At 40.8% G+C, this 25,040-nt stretch overlaps 1 long non-coding RNA gene across 1 annotated transcript; it reads right to left on the bottom strand.

Annotated features, from left to right (window-relative positions):
- Positions 1-591: 591 nt before the first annotated feature.
- Positions 592-25,040, bottom strand: LOC119472927. Its single transcript, XR_005202099.1, has 2 exons — positions 25,002-25,040; positions 592-1,171 (listed from the first exon to the last, which is right to left on the bottom strand). It is a non-coding gene; the product is annotated as an uncharacterized LOC119472927 (long non-coding RNA).

Below are 25,040 nucleotides of genomic sequence, written 5' to 3' on the forward strand. Positions count from 1 at the left end.
GCCTCCTTCTGAAAACCAGCTATACTTACTCCTCACCCTTTTGTGTGCAGGGCCACAGAGTTAAATTTTTCTCTGCTTCCTATGTGTCCCTTTTGTGTCTTTAAATTAAGGGTAAATTCCTGGAGGCTCGGGACTACAAAGACTGGCAGAAAACAGCAGAGCAGATGGCATCCCAGCTCTGCCGTGTGCTAGCTGTAGGACTCCCGGCATGTTGCTAAATCAACTTGGTATCAGCTGCCTTGTATGTCAAATGCAGGGATTACACTTGTACCTACCTACCCCATAGGTGGTGGTGAGAGAATTAAATATGCTAATGCGAGTAATGAGCTTAGAACATGCCAGGCCAACAGCAAGCCCTCGGCAAATGTTCACTGCTGATGGTGCTCTGTTGTACCTCTTCCATTGCTTACAGTAGTGGTGCATATACAAAGAAGTATTGTGCCAGTATTTCACCACCGATTCCATATACTTTCATGAACAATCAATTTTAGTTGAACCATGCCATTCTTCCAGCATGCACATTGCTTTTGAATGCTGTTGAATATCTCAGATCTTATTTTCCTAGCTTGAGTCAACACAAGTATACATTAACTTATTCCATGAATATTTAATTTTATCTACCAGGAGTCAAGATTGGAGCCATGAACAAGACAGCAAAATGTTTACCGTCATGGGGGCTTCATTTCGTGAAGGAGACACAGCCGAGGGAGCTAAGTGAAAGAGGCAGCCACTCTGGGGAATTCGCTGCATGAAATGACTTTGTTTTGAAAGTTTCAGAGGCAAAGTTATCCAGATTGTCTGTCGGCATCTCCCAAATGTACCTGGCTATTTGCTTTGCTCTCGAGTTCATTCATTTTAGCTATGAAGCTTTTACCCAAGTGCTTGGAATTTTCTTCCTTGAACATCTCTTTAATCAGATCCATTCCCCTCCTCACCTCCTTGATCATTCTTCTCCAGCATAGTTGCTAATGATGTGTGCATGTGCCAGACTTGAACAAATGTTGGGCTGCCAACGACTCTGCGCCTGTTAATTTCATCCTCAGCTCAAGCCGGGATCCTTGAGTTACAACAGATGCTGCTTCCCCGGGGCTTCAGTGCCCATCGATCAGCTTTGTTGATGAGGAAAGAAAGTTTCCTCCTTGACTGCCATTTGAATATAATTTATTGTGTTCTGAAAGAAAAGTGGAAAGACGAAAAGGTACAGATGGGCAATAATACAAATGAATTGTGATGGATGACACTCAGCTTTTGGTTTCAAAGAAATATGCTTTTAAGTCAATAAGTGATTGCAATGGTGAGAAGAAGTCTCCACAGCTGTGCTAAACGGGCTCCTTCTAAATGGCCAGCATGCCTGTTGGACTCCACGAGGGAATGAGATGAACAATTGTAATAAAGAAATAATAAAATAAGCACATGGTGTTTAAGAGCAACACCATAAACAGACTGTGGATTTTAATCCAGGCTCCAGTCTTGAGCAAGTTTACTTACTGGCTCTGCGTCCCATTTCCTCAGGTGTAAAATGGGAATTCTACTACCTGCTTCTAGCAGGATTATTGGGAGGATAAGTGAGTTAAAATACGGAAAGTTATTAGAACAGTTTCTGCCATGTGGTAGGCACCAAATTGATGTTTGCTCTGTTTGCTGCGGTTGATGGTGAATCTTGCACTCCACCAGTTCCTGAGCTAAGCCTGTCTGTCCGTGACTTCACGATCACCGCCACTCTCCCTGTGACACCATCACTGTGTTCATCTTTTACAGGGGGAATGGGTGGAGGGCTATGCGCTTGTTCTCCGATATGGTTGAATTTCTGACTTTGCTCTTAACCTCACTTAGTTTTTTGTTTTGTTGTTTTTTAAGGTGGAGTTTTGCCCTTGTCTTCCAGGCTGGAGTGCAATGGTGCAATCTCGGCTCACTGTAACCCCTGCCTCCTGGGTTCAAGCGATTCTTCTGCCTCAGCCTGACAAGTAGCTGGGAGTACAGGCGCGTGCCACTACACCTGGCTAATATTTGGTTTTTTTTAGCATAGACAGCTGGTCTCAAACTCTTGACCTCAGGTGATCTGCCCACCTTCGCCTCCCAAAATTCTGGGATTACAGGCATGAGCCACTGTGCCCAACCTCAGACTTACTTAGGTTTTGTATGAGTGTCTTCTGTTTACATATTTGCAGTTTCAATTAGATATAGCAAAAAATTTTAAACACTGGAAATAAATATTCCAAGCTGTTCATAGTGATTGTTTTCAGGTGATAGGATTATGAGGGACTAGTTTTCTTCCATCTTTCTGTATTTTGAAATTTCTAAAACTAGTTGTGTGTGTATATATGTATTTATTTCCAATAAAATGTGTAAATGAACGTTTAAATATGAAAGATAGGCAGATTTAGTTCATTCTTTCTTTTCCTGAAATAACTCAATCAACTTCATCATCAGACCATGTTAATAAGAAATCAGGAACTCAGTGTCCCGTACAGGACCAAGACTGGCTGATGCTGGGCCTGGTGGTTGTAAAATTGTTTCTCTTTCTGGGGACTTGTTGCTCTGTGAGACATCTAAGCCCCTACAACAACATAATTTTATATGATTAATTAGTTAGTTATATACATGCTGTACTAAGAAATGCTACATCTGAGATAAAGGTGAGTATAATATCATAAATAATTTAAAATTGAAATGACAATAAATAACAACAAAAGCAACAGCTCCTAAGTAAAGAGTTGCTGCTTACATTTCAGGTGGTTTGTGAGTTCCTTTTGAAGTGGGCACTTCTATTATCCGGGTCCTGGCCTGAATCTGAGGTTCATTAGATGTTACTTTACAGCTGTGGAGACCGTTGTTTTTTCAATCATACCACTCAAATTTTCATTACCTTTCCTGGTTTCGTGCTCACTTGAAAATCAGTTGAGAAGACACTATAGGTTTGATAGAGTGGATTAAAAGGGGAAAAAATTAAGTAAAGGTAGTCCTACTTCACACTAACCTTATTTAAGAAAGCAGCATGAAAGCTCTAAGGTAGGTTGTCTGAGCTCAGGGGCAGTTAAAAGTCCTCCTCATTCAATCCACAGCCTCTACAAATATTATGCCCCTCATGGAATACAGGTAGTGGCAATGGGAGGAAGGCATATTTTCCCTCTATAGCCCCCCACCTCAATTTTGCAACTTATGATTACAGTAGGAACCCAAGAGGAAAAAAATAATTGTCCAAAATGTGATAGAACCTTTTATTAATATATATTTCCAAAATAATGCTGTACAATGAATCACCTAACTACTTAGTCACTTAACAAAAACCAACAGCTATTGACAAGGATGCAGAGAAAAGAGAACACTTACACGTGCTAGTGGGAATGTAAATAGTACAAGCTCTATGAAAAACAGTATGGAGGTTTCTCAAAGAATTAAAAATAGAACTGCCATAAAATCCTGCAGTTCCACTACTGGGAACCTATTTAAAGGAAAAGAAATTATTATATTAGAAAAAGACACCTGAACACACATGTTTATAGCAGCAATATCTACAACAGCAAAGTCATGGGATCAACCTAAGTGTCCCTCAATGGATGATTTGATGAAGAAAATATAGTATGTCTACAAAATGGAACACTATTCAGCCATTTAAAAAAATGAGATGATGATGATGATTATTATTATTATTTTGCAGCAACATGGATGAAACTAGAGGCCATGACCTTAGGAGAAACAATTCAGACAGAGAAAGCTAAATACTGTATGTTCTCATTCATAAGTAGGAGCTAAATAATATATACACATGAATTTGGAATGTGGAATGATAGATAATGGAGACTCAGAAGGGTGGGAGGGTAGGAGGGAGATGGATGATGAGAAATTAATGGGTATCATGTAAATTATTTGAGTGATAGATATCCTAAAAACCCTGACTTCACCGCTATGCAATATATCCATGTAACCAAAATTAAGTGTACCTCATAAATTTGTGAAAATAAAATAAATTAAAAAATAAATGCACATACTTATTTAACTACATTAGACTATTTCTTGCATTTTTTTTTTACATAAACAGTACACCAAAGACATTGTACTTTGTCATGTCAGTATACATATTTGTAAATTCTAGATATGGCATTTCTGGGTCAAAGAGCATATACATTGAATGTGTTTCATTAACAAAAAATGGAAAAATAAATAATTTTTTAAAAACAACATAGGCTGGGTGCAGGGACTCACACCTGTAATAGCAGCACTTTGGACCGAGGTAGGTGGATCATTTGAGCTCAGGAGTTCGAGACCAGCCGGGGCAGCATGACAAAACCTTGCCTCTATAAAAAATACAAAAATTAGCTGGGCATGGTGGTGCACACCTGTAGTCCCAGCTATTTGGTAGCTAGGGCAGGAGGATTGTTTGAGCCTGAGAGGCAGAGGTTTCAGTGAGCTGAGACTCTGCTACTGCTCTCCAGCGTGGGTGACAGAGTGAAACTCTGTCTAAAACAAAACAAAACAAAAACCTACTTGCTTAAATACCAATTATGTATGATTTCTCAGCTAGATGGTTCTGCTTACCTGTACTGGGCTTAGCTAAATTTGGCTGGGCTCCTCCATGCATATGTGGTCAGCAGGTCTGGGGTCTGGGCCTCAGTTGGGTTGACTTGTTTCCAACCCACATGATTCTCCAGCAGGCTGACACAGTCTAGTGGACATGGCGGCTAGATCATATTCCACCAGTGAGAAAGGATGTGGGCACACTCTCTTAGATTCTAAACTCAGAACCGACCCTCCATCACTTCTACTGCATTCCACTAGCCAAAGCATAACACAGGCCAGCCCAAATTCCAGATGGGGAATAGTCACAAAGTCATGCTGCAAAGGGTGTGGATACAAGAAAGGGGGGAAAATTGGGGCCATGTTTGCAACCAACCTACCACAAACTGGAAACATAATGGTACAGGAAATAAGCAACAATCACGAAATATGCTTCATTGTTGTAATTATCCTGAGACAATGTAGATCATAGGATTTTCACCAAGATGGAAGCCAAAAAGTACTCAAAATTTTGAGTAGAGAAGACACAAGAGATACCAGCACATCAGATCTTGTCCCTGACCCACCCCCTAAGAGGCATGTCCCGCTCTGGAAGAAGAGTCCTTTGATTCTCGATGATGCTGTGGAATATTATTCCAAGTCTGGGGCCCCTTCAGAATGAAATCATTGCAGCCCTGTGAGGGGCTTGTTAGGTACCCAAGGTGGTCAATTATTTCTGCAGTCCTGAAGGAGCACAGAGCAGTGACATCATTGAAGTTGTTTCAGAGGTCTTAACAAGGTCTCCTGATCTCAGGCTTTGTCTGACATGATCAAGTTTTGACAAAAGGTCGAAACATAAAATTATGCTGTAGCCTAAAAAAATTCTCTTTTAAATGAAACCCTAAATTTATATTCAAAATTGTATGCATACTGTGATCGAAACCATGTAAAGCTATGTACATAAAAAGACAAAGGTAGACCAGAAACACGCAAAAGGGAAAATAGTTATATTCAGATGATGCAGTGGTCGTGTTTCTCTCATTTTTCAAAATGTTCTTTAATGCTGGGGTTATACTATCTTACCATAAAAGAATGGGGGGCTGTAAATAAATGGAAAGCAAAGATTAACAAGCATTTATCTTCAATTGTATACACACTATTGAACAGTGAAAACTCAATATTGTCTTTTTATTTTATAATCTTGAGGCTGAAAATGAAATATTCAAATGCCAAGAAACTCAAAAGCAGTTCAGAATTATACTTGAGGAAGAGTTATGTGACTCCACTATCATTACTTAATTCATACAAAGTGCCTTAAATAAGTGGTTTTATCTTTATCTTGTGATTTTTTTTATTTAGTAGATTTCTATGACTCTGTCTAATGATGACAGGCCAGCAGGGCCCATGTGCTGAAGCACATCTAACAATGCAATCACAGTAATTTGAAAAAATAACAAAAGAATAATCACAGCTACATATTCTCTGGCTGGTTTTGAATGCAAATGCAAAAATGTGGATAAATGTTCAAAATTAATGTATCTAAAGCCAAAAAGAGAAACTTGGCTCAGTAGGAAACATTTTAACTTAGTGTCAAATAACAAAGTTAACTCAACATCAGAGCAAAGGAAACATGTTTTGTGTTTTGTTTTCCAGGGTTGAAAACAGGGTTGAGATTTAATATTAGTCAGAAGTTTGATGAGGGATGCAGCACTATCTCAATCAGAAAAGTAGTTTTTGCTCTTACCACTATTGAGTAGATTGTAAGGAATGAGCTGATGATTCCAACCTATTCTTAGATCCCTCCCCTGCCTCCTACTTCCCTACAGAGACCAGAAATAACCACAATAGAATCATTTTCTATCCATGCCATACTGGTTCCTTTCAAATTATTTTTATATACATTTTCTCATTTAAGATTCTTCCTGACCAGTGGACTAAATAGCACAGACATTGTCATCCTCATTTTACAAATAAGAAACCAAGACCCGCCCCCCCAACAAAATAAATAACTCTGAGATGACAAGTATGTTAAATACCCTGATCTGATCACTATACACTATATGTATTGAAGCATCACTATGTACTCCATGAGTATGTACAATTATTTGCTGATAAAAAAATAAAATTTTTAAATTTTGAGAAGTTAAAAAAGAATAAATGTAAGTAGTTCAAAGACATACAACTGGTAAGTGGCAGGTTAGGTTCACCCTATGAGCAGCAGAAAAGGAGGGCACTTAAAGACGCTGTCTAACATTAAGAAAAGATGTATGATATTAGCTTGAAATGTAAACTATAAAACCAAAAAATCATTCAAAATGCCCATAATACCACTTATCAGAGACAGCCACTTTTAACGCCTTGAAATAGATCCTTCCAGCTATAATGGTCTAGCTTTGTATTTCACTGAGCAAACTGAAACAGCAGGAAGAGAACTTCCACATTCTCCCTCCACCAGTCTACCAACTCCACATCAGTGTCTATATATCCTGCCTTTCCTCCTGGTACAAGAGATGAGCTTACCGTGTTCCTACTGTTTATTCTGCACTTGAACTCATTTTCTTTTACCTACTCAGAGGTTGATTCTGCAATTAGCTCCTAATCAGTGGTTCTCCCATGCCAAATGATTTCCATCAGTAAGCAAAAATACTGTAATCTCTCCCATCCAGAACAAAGAAACAAACAATGAACAAATCTTTGTGGCCCCCACATCCTTCTCTCATGGCAGCCCTATGTCTCTGCTCTCCTTTTTAGCACACAATCTTCGAAGTTGTCTAGACTCCCTGTCTTCTGTTGCACCTTCAACACACTCCACACAGGCTTACATTCCTGCCACTCCACTAAAACTGCCCTTGTCCAGGCCAGTGACTTCCCTAAGTCCAAATCCAATCATCAGTCCTCAGTGCTCTTCTTAATCCCACGGCAGCACCTGACATCTATCCCACTTTCTTGAAAGCACATTTTTCTTTTGGTTCCCACCACACCATCCTCTCTTGGTTTTACACCTATCTCCACGGCCACGTCTCACTTTTGCAAGTTCTTCCTCTCCCCAACCCTAAGATTGGCCCAGTGTTCAACCATCTCACTTGTTTACCTCTATACCCACTTGCTTGGTGATCTCATCAGGCTCGTGCCTTAAATTAACACCTTACGTTGATAATTCCACATTTTCTCTCCAGCCCTGATATAAATTTCTCCACTGAACTCTGGAATTACATGTCTCCACTTGGACATCTAATAGGCAGAACCGATACTCTCTGGTAGGCTCCAATATGGCCTTACTGTTTGTTTATAGGTGGTATCACCTATAAAATGAGAATCCCTCCTGATCAGCCAGTCTGTTGGACACCAGTTGATACATTTTAATATTGTCCTTCTGATGAAGGTATCTCAACTTTAAAACGGCCACACTGAAATCTTGATTCCAGCCCCCCAGTATTCCATCTTCTCACAATCTTTCCCATTTCCATAAACGTCCTTGGACTTAACTGTTCCCTCTGCCTGGAAGTCTCTTCCCCCAGATACCTGCTTAGCTTAATCCTACATTTCGTTCAAGTCTCTGCTCAAACAGCAGCTGGAAAAACCTCCCTTAGCACCTACTTCAAAGAGGGGCTCCCCATTTCCCCATTGTGCTTCATGTTGGCCTTTTCTGTTTTGCTGTGTTGCTCTTTTCATTAAAGCACATATGAGATGATAAAATGTGGAAGGAGGTTATACATGATATGGCAGTCTTTCCTCACTAAAAATTCAGCCTCAAGCAGACAGGGACATATTTTATATTTTGGTTTGGTGTTTGATACTCAGGACTTAGAAATATGTTTTATGCACAACAAACTTTTTGTCTTCTCAGAGGGAGACAGAAATTGAACCAATGATTGGGCAAATGTATCTTATTATATGTTATATAATTGAGTGATTTCAGCTAAGAAGAAAAAAGAAGCAGGGAAGGGACTAGAGAATGGGAGAGAAATTGGGGTATAAATCAACACATAATTTAGAAAAATAGTACCAAAAAGACCATTTGGTAACTTGCTTTTTAAAAAACAGAATACATATATGTGTATATATATACATATATGTACACATATATATATACACACATATATATACACACATATATATATATTCTGTTTATATATATATTCTGTTTATATATATATATATTCTGTATGTGTGTGTGTGTGTATATATATATATATATACACACACACACATTTGGCCAGGTGTGGTGGCTCACACATATAATGCCAGCATTTTGGGAGGCCGAGGCAGGTGGATCACTTGAGGTCAGGAGTTGGAGACCAGCCTAGACAACATGGTAAAACCCCGTCTCTACAAAAAATACAAAAATTAGCTGCGCATGGTGGTACACACCTGTAATCCCAGCTACTCAGGAGGCTGAGCGAGAGAATTGCTTGAACCTGGGAGATGGAGGATGCAGTGAGCTGAGACTGCACCACTGTACTGCAGCCTGGGCAACAGAGTGAGACACAAACAACCAACCAGTATTTTTAATGACAATATAAAGTTCCATTGTGTAGATTATTGTTTATTTAACCAATCTGGCCTTGCCAAATATTTAGATGGCTTCCTTTTTCACCTCTATAAATATTAATTGGTTTATTTATTTATTTTTTGAATTTATGGGTAATTCTATTTTATTAAGTTTTTTATTTTTTCCATAAGTTATTGGGGTATAGGTGGTATTTAGTTACACGAGTAAGTTTTTTAGTGGTGATTTCTGAGATTTTGATGCACCCATCACCCAAGCAGTATACACTGCACCATATTTGTAGTCTTTTATCCGTAGGTCCTCTTCCACTCCTCCCCCAAAGTCCCCAAAGACCATTGTATCATTCTTATGCCTTTGCGTCCTCATAGCTTAGCTCCCACATATCAGTGAGTACATACGATATTTGGTTTTCCATTCCGGAGTTACTTCACTTAGAATAATAGTCTTTAATCTCATCCAGGTCACTGCAAATGCTGTTAATTCATTCCATTTTATGACTGCATAATATTCCATTCTGTATATGTACCACAGTTTATCCACTTGTTGATTGATGGACATTTGGTTTGTTTCCACATTTTTGCAGCTGTGAATTGTGGTACTCTACACATGCGTATGCAAGTATCTTTCTCGTAAAATGAGTTCTTTTCCTCTGGGTAGATACCCAGTAGCGGAATTGCTAGAACAAATGGTAGTTCTACTTTTAGTTCTTTAAGGAATCTTCATACTGTTTTCCATAGCGATTGTAATAGTTTACCTGGCCACCAGCAGTGTAGAAATGGTCCATGATCACTGCATCCATGCCAACATCAACTGTTTTTAAATCTTTTTATTATGGCCATTCTTGCAGGAGTAAGGAGTGAGGTGGTATGGCATTGTGGTTTTGATTTTGCATCTCCCCGATCATTAGTGATGTTGAGCATTTTTTCATATGTTTTTGGCCATTTGTATATTTTGTTTTGAGAACTGTCTATGCCTAAGCCCACTTTTTGATAGGATTGTTTTTATCTTGCTGATTTGTTTGAGTTCATTGTAGATTCTGGATATCAGTCCTTTGCCAGATGTATAAGTTGTGAAGATTTTCTCCCACTCTGTGGGTTGTCTGTTTACTCTGATGACTGTTCGTTTTGCTGTTCAAAAGCTCTTTAGTTTAATTAGGTCCCAGCTACTTATCTTTGTTTTTATTGCATTTGCTTTTGGGTTCTTGGTCATGAAATCCTTGCCTAAGACAACATCTAGAAGGGATTTTCTAATGTTATTTTCCAGAATTTTTGTAGTGTCAGGACTTAGATTTGTCCTTAATCCATCTTGAGCTGATTTTTATGTAAAGTGAGAGATGAGGATCCAGTTTCACTCTCCTACATGTGACTAGCCAATTATCACAGCACCATTTGTTGAAAAGGGTATCCTTTTCCCACTTTACATTTTCGTTTGCTTTGTCAAAGATCAGTTGGCTGTAAGTATTTGGGTCTATTTCTGGGTTCTCTATTCTGTTCCATTGTTCTATGTGCCTATTTTTGTACCAGTACCATGCTGTTTTGGTGACTAAGGCCTTATAGTGAGGGAATGTATTCTCTTCCCAGGTTCACAAGGGGGCATAGTTTCAAAGCCAAGAATTTCCTAGCATCATACCTCCACCCACATCTCCATCGGGGATTGTAGACATCTTTGTTTAACTTTTGAGAGAGAGTGTGGGAATAAATCAAAGATCAATCACTCCAGCAGAAGTTTAAAGGAACTCCTTTCATAGGAGAGAAAAAATTGAATGGGGCAGGAATTCCTCCTATGTTAAAAGTCCCCATCCCCCACATCGGGGCAGACTCCATGTCTGGATCCCCTTCCATGACCTCGTGAAAGCTGGTTTTCTCTCTATCCATTTCTTTCTCCTTTTTTCTCTCTCTCTGCCTAAATAAATCACTTTCTGCAAAACTCTTGGGGTCTGTTATCCACTTATAAGTGCACGGCTTCTGGCAGGGTCCTCTTCCCCATTCTTGGGTGAGTGAGGGACCAAGAACCTGGAAGCACACAGCCCACTAGGAAGCGAGATGAGCCTCCCTTGGTCCTGGAACCTGGTCTCAATAGTATAGTTTGAAATCAGGTAGTGTGATACCCCAGATTTGTTCTTTTTGCTTAGTCTTGCTTTGGCTATGCAGGCTCTTTTTTGGTTTCATATAAGCTTTAGAATTGCTTTTTCTAATTCTGTGATGAATGATGGAGGTATTCTGATGGGGGTTGCATTGAATTTGTAGATTGCTTTTGGCACTATTAATTTTCACAATATTAATTATGCCCATCCATGAGCATGGGATGTGTTCCCATTTGCTTGTGTCATCTATGATTTCTTTCAGCAGTGTTTTGTAGTTTTCCTTATAGACGTCTTTCCCCTCCTTGGTTACGTATATTCTTAAGTGTTTTTTGTTTGCTTGTTTTTTTGCAGCTATTTTAAAATCTCGATTTGATTCTCTGCTTGGTAGCTGTGGGTATATAGAAGAGCTACTGATTTGTGTACATTAATCTTGTATCTGGAAACTTTGCTGAATTTTTTTTATCAGTTCTAAGAGCTTTCTGGTGGAGTCCTTAGGGTTTTAAGCTAGACAATCATATCTTCATCAAACAGTGACAGTTTGACTTCTTCTTTACCAATTTGGATGCCCTTTATTTCTTTCTCTTGTCTGGTTGCTCTGGCTAGGACTTCCTGTACTATGTTGAAGAGGAATGGTGAGAGTGGGCATCCTTGTTTTGTTCCAGTTCTCAGAGGGAATGCTTTCAACTTTTCCCCATTCGGAATTATGTTGGCTGTGGGTTTGTCATAGATGGCTTTTATTACATTAAGATATGTGCCTTTTATGCCAATTTTGCCGAGAGTTTTAACCATAAAGCAATGCTGGATTTTGTCCAATACTTTTTCTGCATCAATTGAGATGATCGTGTGATTTTTGTTTTTAACTCTGCTTATGTGGTGTATCACATTTATTGACTTGCATATGTTAGATCATCCCTGCATCCCTGGTATGAAACCTACTTGATCATAGTGGATTATCTTTTTCATACATTGTTGGATTCAGTTAGCTAGTATTTCGTTAGGGATTTTAGCATCTATGTTCATCAAGGATTTCAGTCTGTAATTTTCTTTCTTGGACACATCCTTTCCTGGTTTTGGTATTACAGTGATGCTGGCTTCATAGAATGAATTAGGGAGGGTTCCTTCTTGCTTTGTCTTGTGGAATAGTGTCAAGAGGATTGACACCAATTTTTCTTTGAATGTCTGGTAGAATTCTGCTGTGAATCCATCTGGTCTTGGACTTTTTTTTGTTGGTAATTTCTTCTTTTTCTTTTCTTTCTTTTTTTTTTGAGACAGAGTTTCACTCTTGTTACNGCTAATGTTTTGTATTTTTAGTAGAGACGGGGTTTCACCATGTTGACCAGGATGGTCTCGATCTCTTGACCTCGTGATCCACCCGCCTCGGCCTCCCAAAGTGCTGAGATTACAGGTTTGAGCCACCGCGCCAGGCCGGTAATTTCTTAATTACCATTCCAATCTCACTGATTATTATTTGTTTGTTCAGGGTATCCAGTGCTTCCTGATTTAAGCTAGGAGGGCTGTATTTTTACAAGAATTTATCTATCTCTTCTAGATTTTCTAGTTTATGTATGTAAAGATGTTCATAGTAGCCTTGAATTATCTTTTGTATTTCAGTGGTGTCAGTTGTAATCTCCTGTTTCATTTCTTAGTGAGGTTATTTGGATTTTCTCTCCTCTTGGTTAATCTTGCTAATGGTCTATTGATTCTATTTATTTTTTCACAGAACCAGCTTTTTGTTTCATTTATCATTTGTATTTTTATTGTTGTTGTTTGTTTCAATTTCACTTAGTTATGCTCTGATCTTGGTTATTTCCTTTCTTGTGCTGGGTTTAGGTTTGGTTTGTTCTTGTTTCTCTAGTTCCTTGAGGTGTGACCTTAGATTGTCTGTTTGGACTCTCAGGTTTTTTGATGTAGGCATTTAGGGGTTTGCCTCTTAGCACTGCCTTTTCCGTATCCCAGAGATTTTGATAGGTTGTGTCATTAATATCATTCAGTTTGAAGAATTTCTTAATTTCCACCTTGATTTTGTTTTTGACCCAATGCTCATTCAGGAGCAGATTATTTAATTTCCATGTATTTGCATGGTTTTGAAGGCTCCTTTTGGAATTGATTTCCAGTTTTATTCCACTGTGGTCTGAGAAAATGCTTGATATATTTTCAATTCTCTTAAATTTACTGAGGCTCATTTTATGGTCTATCATGGAGAAAGTTCCATATGCTGTTAAATAGAATGTGTATTTTGCAGTTGCTAGATGAAACACTCTTTATGTACCTGTTAGGTCCATTTGTTCCAAGGTATCGTTTAAATTCATTGTTTCTTTGTTGAATTTCTGTCTTGATGACCTGCATAGTGGTGTCAGTGGGGTACTGAAGTTCCCCACTATTATTGTGTTGCTGTCTATCTCATTGATTAGGTCCATTAGTAATTGTTTGATAAATTTGGGATCTCTAGTGTTAGGTGCATATATGTTTAGGATTGTGATATTTTCCTGTTGGACAAGGCCTTTTGCCATTATACAATATTCCTCTTTGTCTCTTTTTACCATTGTTGCTTTAAAATTTGTTTCTTCTGATATATGAATAGCTGCCCCACTTGCATTTTGTGTCCATTTGCCTAAAATGCCTTTTGCCACCCCTTTACTTTAAGTTTAAGTGAGTCCCTAAGTGTTAGGTGAGTCTCCTGAAGGCAGCAGATAGTTGGTTGGTGAGTTATAATCTATTCTGTGGTTTTGCATCTTTTAAGTGGAGAATTTAGGCCATTTACATTCAATGTTAGTATTGAAATGTGAGGTACTATTGCATTCATTGTGCTCTTTGTTTCCTGTATACTTTGGGAGTTTTTGGTTTTTGCCTTTGCTTTATAACTTGTATTTTCGTTTTATAGGTCCTGTGTGATTTGTGCTTTAAAGATGCTCAGTTTTGATGTGTTTCCAGGATTTGTTTCAAGATTTAGGGCTCCTTTTAGCAGTTCTTGTAGTGGTGGTTTGGTAAGGGCAAATTCTCTCAGCATTTGTTTGTCTGAAAACAACTATATCTTTCCTTCATATACGATGCTTAGTTTCAATGTATACAAAATTCTTGGCTGAGAATTGTTTTGTTTGAGGAGGCTGAAAATAGGGCCCCAATCCCTTCCAGCTTGTAAGTTTACTGCTGAGAAATCTGCTGTTAATCTGATAGGTTTTCCTTTATAGGTTACCTGTTGCTTCTGTCTCACAGCTCTTAAGATCCTTTCCTTCACTGTAACTTTGGATAACCTTATGACAATGTGCTTAGGTGAAGATCATTTTGCAGTGAATTTCCCAGGTGTTCTTTGTGCTTCTTGTATTTGGCTATCTAGGTCTCTTGCGAGGTCAGGGAAATTTTCCTCCATTATTTCCCCAAATATGTTTTCCAGGCTTTTAGGATTCTCTTCTTTTTCAGGAGCATCAGTTATTCTTAGGTTTGATTGTTTAATATAATCCCAGACTTCTTGGAGGCTTTGTTCATATTTTCTTATTCTTTTTTCTTTGTCTTTGTTGGATTGGGTAAATCTGAAGACCTTGTCTTAGAGCTCTGAATTTCTTTCTTCTACTTGTTCAAGTCTATTGCTGAGACTTTCCAGAGCATTTCACATTTCTAAAACTGTGTCCAAAGATTCCTGAATTTCTGATTGTTTTTTCTTTAAGCTGTCTATTTCCTTGAATATATCTCCCTTCACTTCTTGTATCATTCTCGGAATTCTTTGCATTGTGTTTTGCCCTTCTCTGGCCCCTCTCTAATTAGTTTAATAACTAATGTCCTGAATTATTTTTCAGGTAAATCAGGGATTATTCTTAGTTTGGATCTATTGCTGGTGAACTAGTGTGATTTTTTGGGGGGTGTTGGAGAACTTTGTTTTGTCATATTACCAGGGTTGGTTTTCTGTTTCTTTTCATTTGGGTAGGCTCTGCCAGAAGGAAGGTCTAGGGCTGAAGGCTGTTGTTCAGAGTCTTTTGTCCTACAGTGTGTTTCCCTGATGCAGTACTCTCCCCGTTTTCCTATGAATATGGCTTCCTGTGAGCTGAACCTCAGTGACTATTGTCTCTCTTCTGAGTCTAGCCACCCAGCGAGTCTACCTGGCTCTGGGCTGGCACTCGGGATTGTCTGCACAGAGTCCAGTGATGTGAACCATTTATGGGTCTCTCAGCTGTGGATACCAGCACCTGTTCTGGTGGAGGTGGTGGAGGGTGCAGTGGACTCCATGAGGGTCCTTAGCTTTGATAGTTTAACACTCTATTTTTGGGCTGGTTAGCCTCCTTCCAGGAGATGGGACTTTCCAGATAGCATCAGCTATAGTAGTGTGTAGAGGGACCAGCGATGAGCTGGGCCTTAGATTCCCAAGATTACATGCTCTGCGTCTTATACTACCAGGGTGGATAGGGAAGAGCCAGCAGGTTGGGGTGGGGCTAAGTGTGTCTGAGCTCAGGCTCTCCTTGGGTGGGTCTTGCTGTGTCTGCTGTCAGAAATGGAGGTGAGATTCCCAGGTCACTGGAGTTGTGTACCTAGGAGAATTGTGGCTGCCTCTGCTGAGTCATGCGGGTTGTCAGGGAAGTGGGGGAAAGCCAGCAGTCACAGGTCTCATCCAGCTCCCAGGCAAACCAAAGGGACCGTCTCACTTCCACCATGTCCCTGCACCAGCATCCTTGAGTCTGTTTCCAAGTGGAGGGTGAGTCGGGCTTGAAAACTTGCCTGAGGCCATCCTCCTCCCAGCTGTGGAAAAATAGGGAAGTGGGGGGTTAATTCTTCCCCTGCCTGTTAAGTCTGCACTTCAGATTTGCACCCTCCCCCGAGTTCTGACCAGGAAGCTTCCCCGCCCAATCCAATTGTTACAAAGTTCAGCTAGAGAATTCCTTCCCCTGTAGAGTTTTACCTCCTGCTCCTCTGGCCACCCTCCCGATGGACCCCTGTGGTGCCAGGCAGGAATGGGTTGCTTGGGGATCCAGTGAGCTCCCAGGACCTTTCTGCTGCTTTCTCTATCCCTGTATTTTGCTCAACTCTCTAACTTGACTCAGCTCCAGGTAAAGCTGGGAACTTCTCTCACAAACAGAACTTCAGCTTCTCCAGTTGGGGGGCGTGTGTTCAAGAGAGGAGGGTCTACCTTTCCCCCTTCCACAACTGGGGCACTCACAGTATTTGAGGTGTCTTCCCTGTCCTGCAGGAGCAGTCCGCTTCCTTCAGATCGTCTGTGGGTCCTCTCAGGATTGCTGGTTTGTTCTTGCAGTCGATCTGGAGCTAAAATTTTCAATGCAAGCCTCCACATGCTGCTCTCTCTGGATACGGTCTAGCCCTGCCTCCCATCCACCATGATCCTCTAGTTCCAATTTCTATTTAGGTTTATTTTAGAGTCCAGACCTCCTGCTATTCAATATGTATCCACAGCCCCATAAGGTTACTGAGCACTTGAAATGTGGCCAGTCCAAATTAAGATATGTTATAAATGTAAGATGCACACCAGATTTTCAAAACTTGATGCCAAAAAAGGAATATAAACTATCTCATTAATAATTTATTATGTCTATTATATGATAAAGTGATACGTTAACATCTTGGGTTAAATAACATATTATTAATTACATATAATACAAAATTAGTTTCACCTGTTTCTTTTTACTTTTTAATTATGCCTACTAAAACAATTTAAATTGTATATGTGCTTTTATTATATTTCTATTGGACTAATGCTAGTCTAGACTCTTAAGCGAGGACACAGAATTTCCATTAACTATTTGCTACTTTGAGCTAACAAGCCCTTCTTTTATAAATCAACACAATTCATAGCTCTAGCCTTTCAGATTATAGTCTTAATTTGTTTGATTTGATGCTTCCTTTCAGTTACCTGGGGGAAATAAGATTTTTATATTGGTGGGTATTAAAAGTGGTTTTCATATTTCATGTGCCCATTTTGATGCTATTTGATCTCTTGGCATCTCCAATCTATAGTCCTGTGGTCCTTTCCAGACAAGCTGGGTGTTCCCTTTATTGATCATTCAGGAAGTGGTAGATAGATGGACAGGAGGATGAAACCTGGAAAGTGGGCCTTGTGGGCAGATGGGAGACTTGGCTATTTCTCACTCCCAAAGATACCCTCCTGTCAGAGGCTTAACCATGCCCTCTGCCCCTGACCAAGGTCAGAGAAAGAGGCATCTTTTTATGGAGTCACAGCTGAATATGAATAACCTGTAGTTCACAGGCCAGTCTGTCTAGTTCTTATTATTCTCTGTGTTTGTCTTTTTCCTTTTCCCTAAACCTATAATATGATCCAGTCAAATGCTAGAGCTGTATCTTAGCTCTACTGTGGGGTAGCAAGGGAAAGATAAAGTAACTAAACCTGAGTAAGAGTAGATACTGGTTCTTTGTGCTTTAAAAATACATCTTCTGCATTTCCCTGTTATTATATATTTTTTCCAAAGAGTGAGTTGTAATGACTGCATAATATTCCATTGTATAAAAATACTAGTTTTTTAAATCCCCTACTGGGTTTCTTGCCTTCCTTTTTTCTTTTTTCTTTTCTTTTTTTAAATCTGTAGATATAACTACAACAGCCATCCTTATCTGGAGTTCAACAACCTTGAACTGGGCTCAAACAATACATTCACTTCACCCTCCCGAGTAGCTGGGACTATAGACACAGGCCACTGCACCTGGCTCATTCTTATTTTTTATTTAATTAATTCATTTATTTTTTTGAGACAGAGTCCCACTCTGTCGCCAAGTGCCAAGCTGGAGTGCAGTGGCACAATCTCGGCTCACTGCAACCTCTGTCTCCTGGGTTCAAGCAAGTCTCCTGCCTCCGCCTCCCAAGTAGCTGTGACTACAGGCACACACCACCACGCCCCGCTAATTTTTGTATTTTTAGCAGAGACGGGGTTTTGCCATATTGGCCAGGATGGTCCCTATCTCTTGACCTCGTGATCTGCCTGCCTCGGCCTCCCAAAGTGCTGGGATTACAGGCATGAGCCACTGTACCTGGCTTCATGCATGATCTTGATTATCTATTTTCCTTAAAAATTGTAGAGTTCTAGGATAAAAAGATGTCTGAGTCTCTTATTACATTCTGGAAAATTGACATTCTGAAATATACCAATTTATTCTGCCTAGTTTCTTATAATTTTAGGATTTGGAAGAAGTGGGCCCATAGCAAACCCATATCAGCAAATGGAGGAAGTACATGGGGTCCCTACTGGGCCACTGTTTGCTCAGTGCTTAGTGTACCCAAGAGCCCCCAGTAATAGCTTATTGACATCTCTTGCCTTGACCCTGCATTTTTGCTGCAGTAGGAATTACGTGGGCTTGGAAGTCACTGAGAATTGAAGAAGGAATCCTAACACATCCATGTGTGAACTGTGTCACCGTGGGCACAGTAGTGAACGACTTGCGCCCTTGATCTCATCTTTTGCATGAGGATGGCCTTACCTACCTCACAGGACTATGGTAAGGCCGAGATGAAATCACACATGTAAAGCATCTGGGAAGAAGCTTGTCCTTAACCAGTATTAATATTCCACCCAGCATAAATTACTAATATTTTTATTTGACTTGATGTTCAAAGTCGTTGACCGAAAGTGAACAATTTAATTATTTTATTTTATTTTACTTGAGGCAATGTCTCCCTCTGTTGCCCAAGCTGAGCACAGTGGCTCACTGTGAGCACAATTATGGCTCACTGCAGCCTCGACTTCCCAGGCTCAAGCAATCCTCCCACCTCAATCTCCCAATTAGCGGGACTACAAGCACCACCGTGCTTGGCTAATTTTTTAAAAAATTATTTAGAAATAGGGTCTCACTATTTTGCACTATGTTGTCTCACTAAGCTGGTCTTGAACTCCTAGACTCTAATGATCCTCCCACCTCAGCCTTCCAAAGTGCAGGGATTATAGACATGAGCCACCACCCTCAGCCTGAAGGTGAACAGTTCACAAATCAAGGAGAGAAACTGTCCTTTCTGTGATATTGCCAGACTGCCCCTGGCTGGAGTTTACTACATCAGCCCTGAGTGATAACCAGATTGTTTGGACCAACAGCCTCTCAAATGAAACTTCTCTCTGGTTTGGAAAGAGCCTTTTTGGGAGAAATGCCCACATGAATATGTGGTTTTCTGTACTGAACATCTATCAACAGCAGCGAAATTAAATCAAGAAATTTTTAGCAATTTATAAAGTCATAACTGAAATTTGCATTACCATGCATTTCTATCTGCAGTCATTTAATGCGTGAGTTCGTGATGAAGTTATGACCAAATACTACTTGAATTCATGATTTGTTTGGACTGGAGAGGGCAGATTTTGCTCAACATTTATTACATTTTTCATTCAGGGAGATTTTATTTAGCACTTGCTACATGCCAAGTACTGCAGATTAGGGCTGAATGAGGAAGACATGGTTTTAGATTCAGAAGCTTCCAGTCTACAGTAAAAACAGACAAGAAAACAAGAGATGGTAAATAAAAATGCTACATCAATTACTGTATAGTATGAAATTATGATAAGAACCACAAACGAAGAGAGGAATGCCTTAACTGTATTTGTGTCTGGGGTGCCTAACCTAGGGAAATGGGTGAAATTTAAGCCAGGCACTCAGAAATGACTAGTTAAAAAATGAGTGGCAGATTGTATTTTCTAAAAATAGTCACAACCATATGTCTGCCCCACATGCCCTTCTGGAACCTGCCCCTCCTCCATCAGGTGCCAGAGTCCATGTCCTCTCCTTCTGTCCGTGGACAGGTCTTTGTGACTGCTCTAACCAAGAAAGTATATTTGAAATGATGTCATATAGCTTTGGAGGTAGATCATAAAAGGTGATGCTGCTTCTGATCAATCTTCTCTTTTAGAAGCTCACCCTTCGAACCCAGCCACATGGAGAGGCCCCTGTGGAGATGAACTGAGACCCCAGTCCTCAGCCGTGGCTGAGTTGACAGCGGGCAGATTTTCAGGCACATAAAGGAACTGCCTTGAGGGGATGCTGTGATCCTTAGTCAATCCACCCCAGGTGATGCCGCATGGAGCAGACTAGCCTGTCCTCCAATCCCTGCAAATTGCAGCTGCGTGAACAAAATAAATGATTACAGTTGTTTTCCAACACTAAATTTGGGGAGGTCATTTAGATAACCAGCAGTAGATAACCAGAAGACAGAGTATACAATGAGAGTGACAGACTGGAGGCAGGAAGAGCTTCGCCTGTCCAAGGACATGAAAAGAAGCCAGTGTGACTGGAGCACAGTGAGGAAGGAAGCGTGTGGGGTAAAAGGAGATAGAAGGGGCTGGAGGAGGCAGGCCAAGACATCCTTGGAGGCAGGGCTACAGTCAGCTGACATACACTGGGCTGGATGTACACCGTGCAAAAATACCAGTTCCTGTCACTCCCACAGCACAGGGCAGCCCCTCCAGCCTTGGGCTGCTTTTGTTACATCCATCACCAGCCCCACTATGTCCCACCCGAGGTGCCAGCACAAGCAGGCAGGAGTCCCTCCTCTGAGCTGCTACTTTCTGGCCCCACCTCTTCCCTTTTAATTGCTTCAGTCCTAGGAATGGTAGCTGCTTCCTGGAGTTATTCATATCCAGGCATCTGTGTAATCAATTTCCTGATTAAATCCCCTGTGTTTGAAATACCTAGGGTGATTTTTGTTTTCTAAACTGAACGCTGACAATGAATAGGATGACTCTTCCCCACGCCCTGCTGCTGAGGCCCTTCTCAGAAGCTCCCTGGACTCGCTGGGATTAAAGAGGTGACGTCGCACCATGGGCACCCCCTCCAAATCTTGCTCAGCACCGAAACTAACCTCAGTTCTAATTGGTTGGTGCTTTTGCTGTATAGGTGAGTAAATATTTTGAATAGCATTCCTCTGTAAAATATGGAAATAATTTTAGACTTGATTCTAAATTCAATGAGAGGCCACTAGAAGATTGTAGACAGGGGCCTGACACAATCAAATGTATATTTTAAAGCATACTACTGTATGCTGGAAATATTGGAAAGAGGGAAAAAATGAATGCTAAGAGGCCAGTGAGGAGGTTGTTTTACTTGAGAGAAACTAACTGTGGCCTAGACTAGGCTGACGATGTGGGCATAAGAATAGAGGTTCTGGCCAGGCGTGGTGGCTCAAGCCTGTAATCCCAGCACTTTGGGAGGCCGAGGCAGGTGGATCACGAGGTCAACAGATCGAGACCATCCTGGTCAACATGGTGAAACCCCATCTCTACTAAAAATATAAAACATTAGCTGGGCATGGTGGCGCGTGCCTGTAATCCCAGCTACTCAGGAGGCTGAGGCAGGAGAATTGCCTGAACCCAGGAGGCAGAGGTTGCGGTGAGCTGAGATCACGCCATTGCACTCCAGCCTGGGTAACAAGAGTGAAACTCCGTCTCAAAAAAAAAAAAAAAAAAAGAATACAGGTTCTGGGCAAGGCATGGTGGCTCACATCTGGCTGAGGTGGGTAGATCACAAGGTCAAGAGATCGAGACTATCTTGGTCAACATAGCGAAACTCCGTCTCTACTAAAAATACAAAAATTAGCTAGGCGTGGTGGCACACATCTGTAATCCCAGCTACTCAGGAGGCTGAGGAAGGAAAATCGCATGAACCTGGAAGGCAGAGGTTGCAGTGAGTCGAGATTGTGCCACTGCTGCACTCCAACCTGGGCAACAGAGCAAGACTCTCTCAAAAACAAAAAAAGAATCCAGGTTCTGCTAATCTCATTTAGGTCATCAATAACCTTGCTTTTTCTTTCTGTCTCTCTCCCCTACATGAAACATAGGGATTGATCTACAAAGGCTATAAACTGGTAAAGCATAAGAAGAAAATATTTAAAGAGAGAGATTGGGTGACTGTCACCTCAAAGGGCCAAAGCCAATTAAAATGGAAACAGGTCTCACAGGTTCCCTAATTTTTATCAACTGTTAGCTGGCTTCGCACACCAGAAGGTATTCCAAGGAAGAAGGAGGCACTTCCTTCCCCACTCTTCCCCCTGGGAAACTTGCCCAGCATATCAGTCACCAGGTCTTGCTCTGCAAAGTGACAGCCATCGCTGCCTGAGCCAATGTTAGTAATTCTCCATATTCGCAGTATCTTCGGAGCTCAATTCTCTCCTTCCTCCATGGAATAACTGTTGTCAGAGTTGCCTAGACGATTCTGTGAGCTCAGTGTTCACCCCACTCCTGTCCCATCCTTTTAGGGTTCTTGCACAGCTCTGGCATTTACTTCTGATCCAGAAGTTTCCAGGAACTTACATGTGAACTACTAGGACCTTCCTGAGAACTTGGGACCCTGAGTTCTTTATGGAGGACCTTCAAGGGTAGATATCAACATGTGTTGAAAAGCACAAGAGGCTTGAATGAATAGCTGTGTGACGCTGGGAGACTAACAGACCTCTCTGAGCCTCTGTTTTCTCACCTGAAAATAGAGAAAACCATGCCTACCTGCCTGGGCTTTTAGGCAGTTCAGATGCCATTAGCAAAGCTGTACCTAGCTCACATGAATTGCCAAACAAATAAGTCATCTCATTAAAAAAAAAAAAAGAATACAGGTTCTGGACAGATTTCTGAGGTAAAGCAGGCAGTATCTGGGGACTCATTGATTGCAGAGATGAGAAGGAGGCCGCCATCAAGAAGAACCCTAAGGTTTCCAGTGTGAGAAACTTGGGGAATGGAGTTCATTTGCTGAGAGGAAACTCAAAGAAGCAGGCGGAGGAAAGGGTCATAAATTTCATGTGGGCCATATTTGGGTAAATGATTATGAGTCATCCAAGGGTAAACGCTGAGTAGATGCTTTGATATATAGATTAGAAGTCTGGAAGACAGAGATCTTTGCAAGAAATAAAAATGTCTGAGTTACCAGACTGTAGAGATGGTGTGTAGAGCCTTGGAAATGGGTGAAATAATCTAGGAAGAGATTGTGGAGGAGAGGAGAGTCCAGGATTATGCCATGAGGAAGACCCAGAAGGGAGGGAGGGAGGGAGGAAGGAAGGAAGGACAGGAAGTGTGGTGTGGAGGAAAGATATAATTTTTTTTCCTTTTTTCTTTTTTGTACAGACAGAGTCTCGCTATGCTGCCCAGGCTGGTATTGAACTCCTGGGCTGAACTGAACCTCCTGCCTCTGTCTTTCAAACTATTGAGACAGGCATGGGCCACAGTGCCTGGAGAGTAGGATTTTCATTGGAAATTTCAGGCAGACATTGGGATTGCTGCACTATCCTAGGCCCACATTTTCAGACTCACTCCTGCCTTAGTCTATAATATTCTAAAGGTTGAAATGGAAGAGAAGATGGTGACGTAGAGAGAACGCTTTGGTTCAGACAGCCCTGACCTGGGAACAAGGCTCAGCTGCTCTCCCCCCATGTGACCAAGGAAAGTCTTCTGTTTTCCCACTTTCCACCTCTGTTTCCTTTTTTCTCTCTCTTCTTTAAAAAAATAAAAAATTGTTTTAGAGATGGGGGTCTCACCATTTTGCCCAGGTTGGTCTCAAACTCCTGGCTTTAGGTAATCCTCCTGCCTGCGCCTCCCAAAGTGCTGGGATTACAGACATGAGCCACTGTGCCCAACCCATTTTCTTTTCTCTTTATCAACATTAAAAGAGTGTTGTAAAAATATAATAACTTGATGTGTATAGATATATTGATATACATTCAGATATATATCTGAAATAAATATAGCTATGTATCTGATATATATAAAACATATATATATTGCTATGTGTGTATATATATCTATACATATTTATAGACAGGTGACAATTATATACAAGATATACATAAAGTTCTCAGCACATGGCAGATACACTACAAATGTTGGCCCATCACACACACACATGCACACACACTCCTGACCACCCTCCTTCTTTCACACTTAAGAAAATAAGAACCAGCTGATTTAAAAGATAATTCTCCACCAGCGCTCATGCCTGAAGAATTGGTACTTTCAGAGCCTGGGAAACCTTCTCGGCCGGCCAGAAGACAGAACCCGCAGTGTGCGGCTCCCCAGCGCATGGCTTGCATCATGCAGATGCCCACAAACCCTTCACTCAGAGAGAGCTGGGGCCGGGGCTGGGCAGCCACGCAGGCGGGAAAAAGCCGGGTCTTGCATGCACTGAGACACTACAGAGAATTTCTGTAGGTGGTGGTGGTGTTTTGTCTCTGGAAAAGCTGCTCTTGACTTTCTGGCAATAAATAGAGAAATAAAGATAGATTATTGATAGATGACAGATAGATAGATAAATAGATAGATAGATAGATAGATAGATAGATAGATAGATAGATAGATTTAGAACATATATGGTCCCCAGGTTTCCCAGTGGATATCCTAATTGGCCTCATTGCATCTGTAAATTAGAAATGCTGTTACTCGTGAGGCACTGGGCACCGCAGCTAGGAGGCCACGTATCTCCACTCCAAATACTCTGCCCTGGCAGCCCAGCTATTTCAAACATCCTGTAAGGCTGTGTATCAGGCTCTGTGTCCTGGTTTGGTGCTTTGAAAATATGGTCACCATTTAGAGACACAGGCAAAAGTAAGACATTCTTTTTTTCCCTCCAACTTAAAAGAAAAATAATTTATTACAAAAACACATCATAACAAGCAACATGACCATGACATTTTATGGAAAGAAAAATTTACCCTTGAACCCTGATATACCAAGAATTTGAAATGCTTTCTTTTTTGGTCACACCCTTCACCATTCCTAATTCGTGAAATATTTATGATTGAAACATTAAATAAAAACAAAAAAAACCAGGCGGTGCCAAAGCTGTGTGAGCTCCCAGGCCTGCACTCTCCCACCGTCTTTTCCGACTCCTCTACACAGATACATAGAAGCAAACCGTGGGAGTCCTTCTCCTGCTACCCAGCCCACCTGCAGATGGCCCAAATGAAACCCCCCAAACCCTCAATCAATCACATTTTCCAAACATTACCTACTGTGTGTTCAGCTCTCTTCCAGACACAGGCAGGGT

This window comes from Cebus imitator, unplaced genomic scaffold (assembly GCF_001604975.1).
Source record: "Cebus imitator isolate Cc_AM_T3 unplaced genomic scaffold, Cebus_imitator-1.0 Scaffold124, whole genome shotgun sequence".
Classification (NCBI taxonomy): Eukaryota; Metazoa; Chordata; class Mammalia; order Primates; family Cebidae; genus Cebus; species Cebus imitator.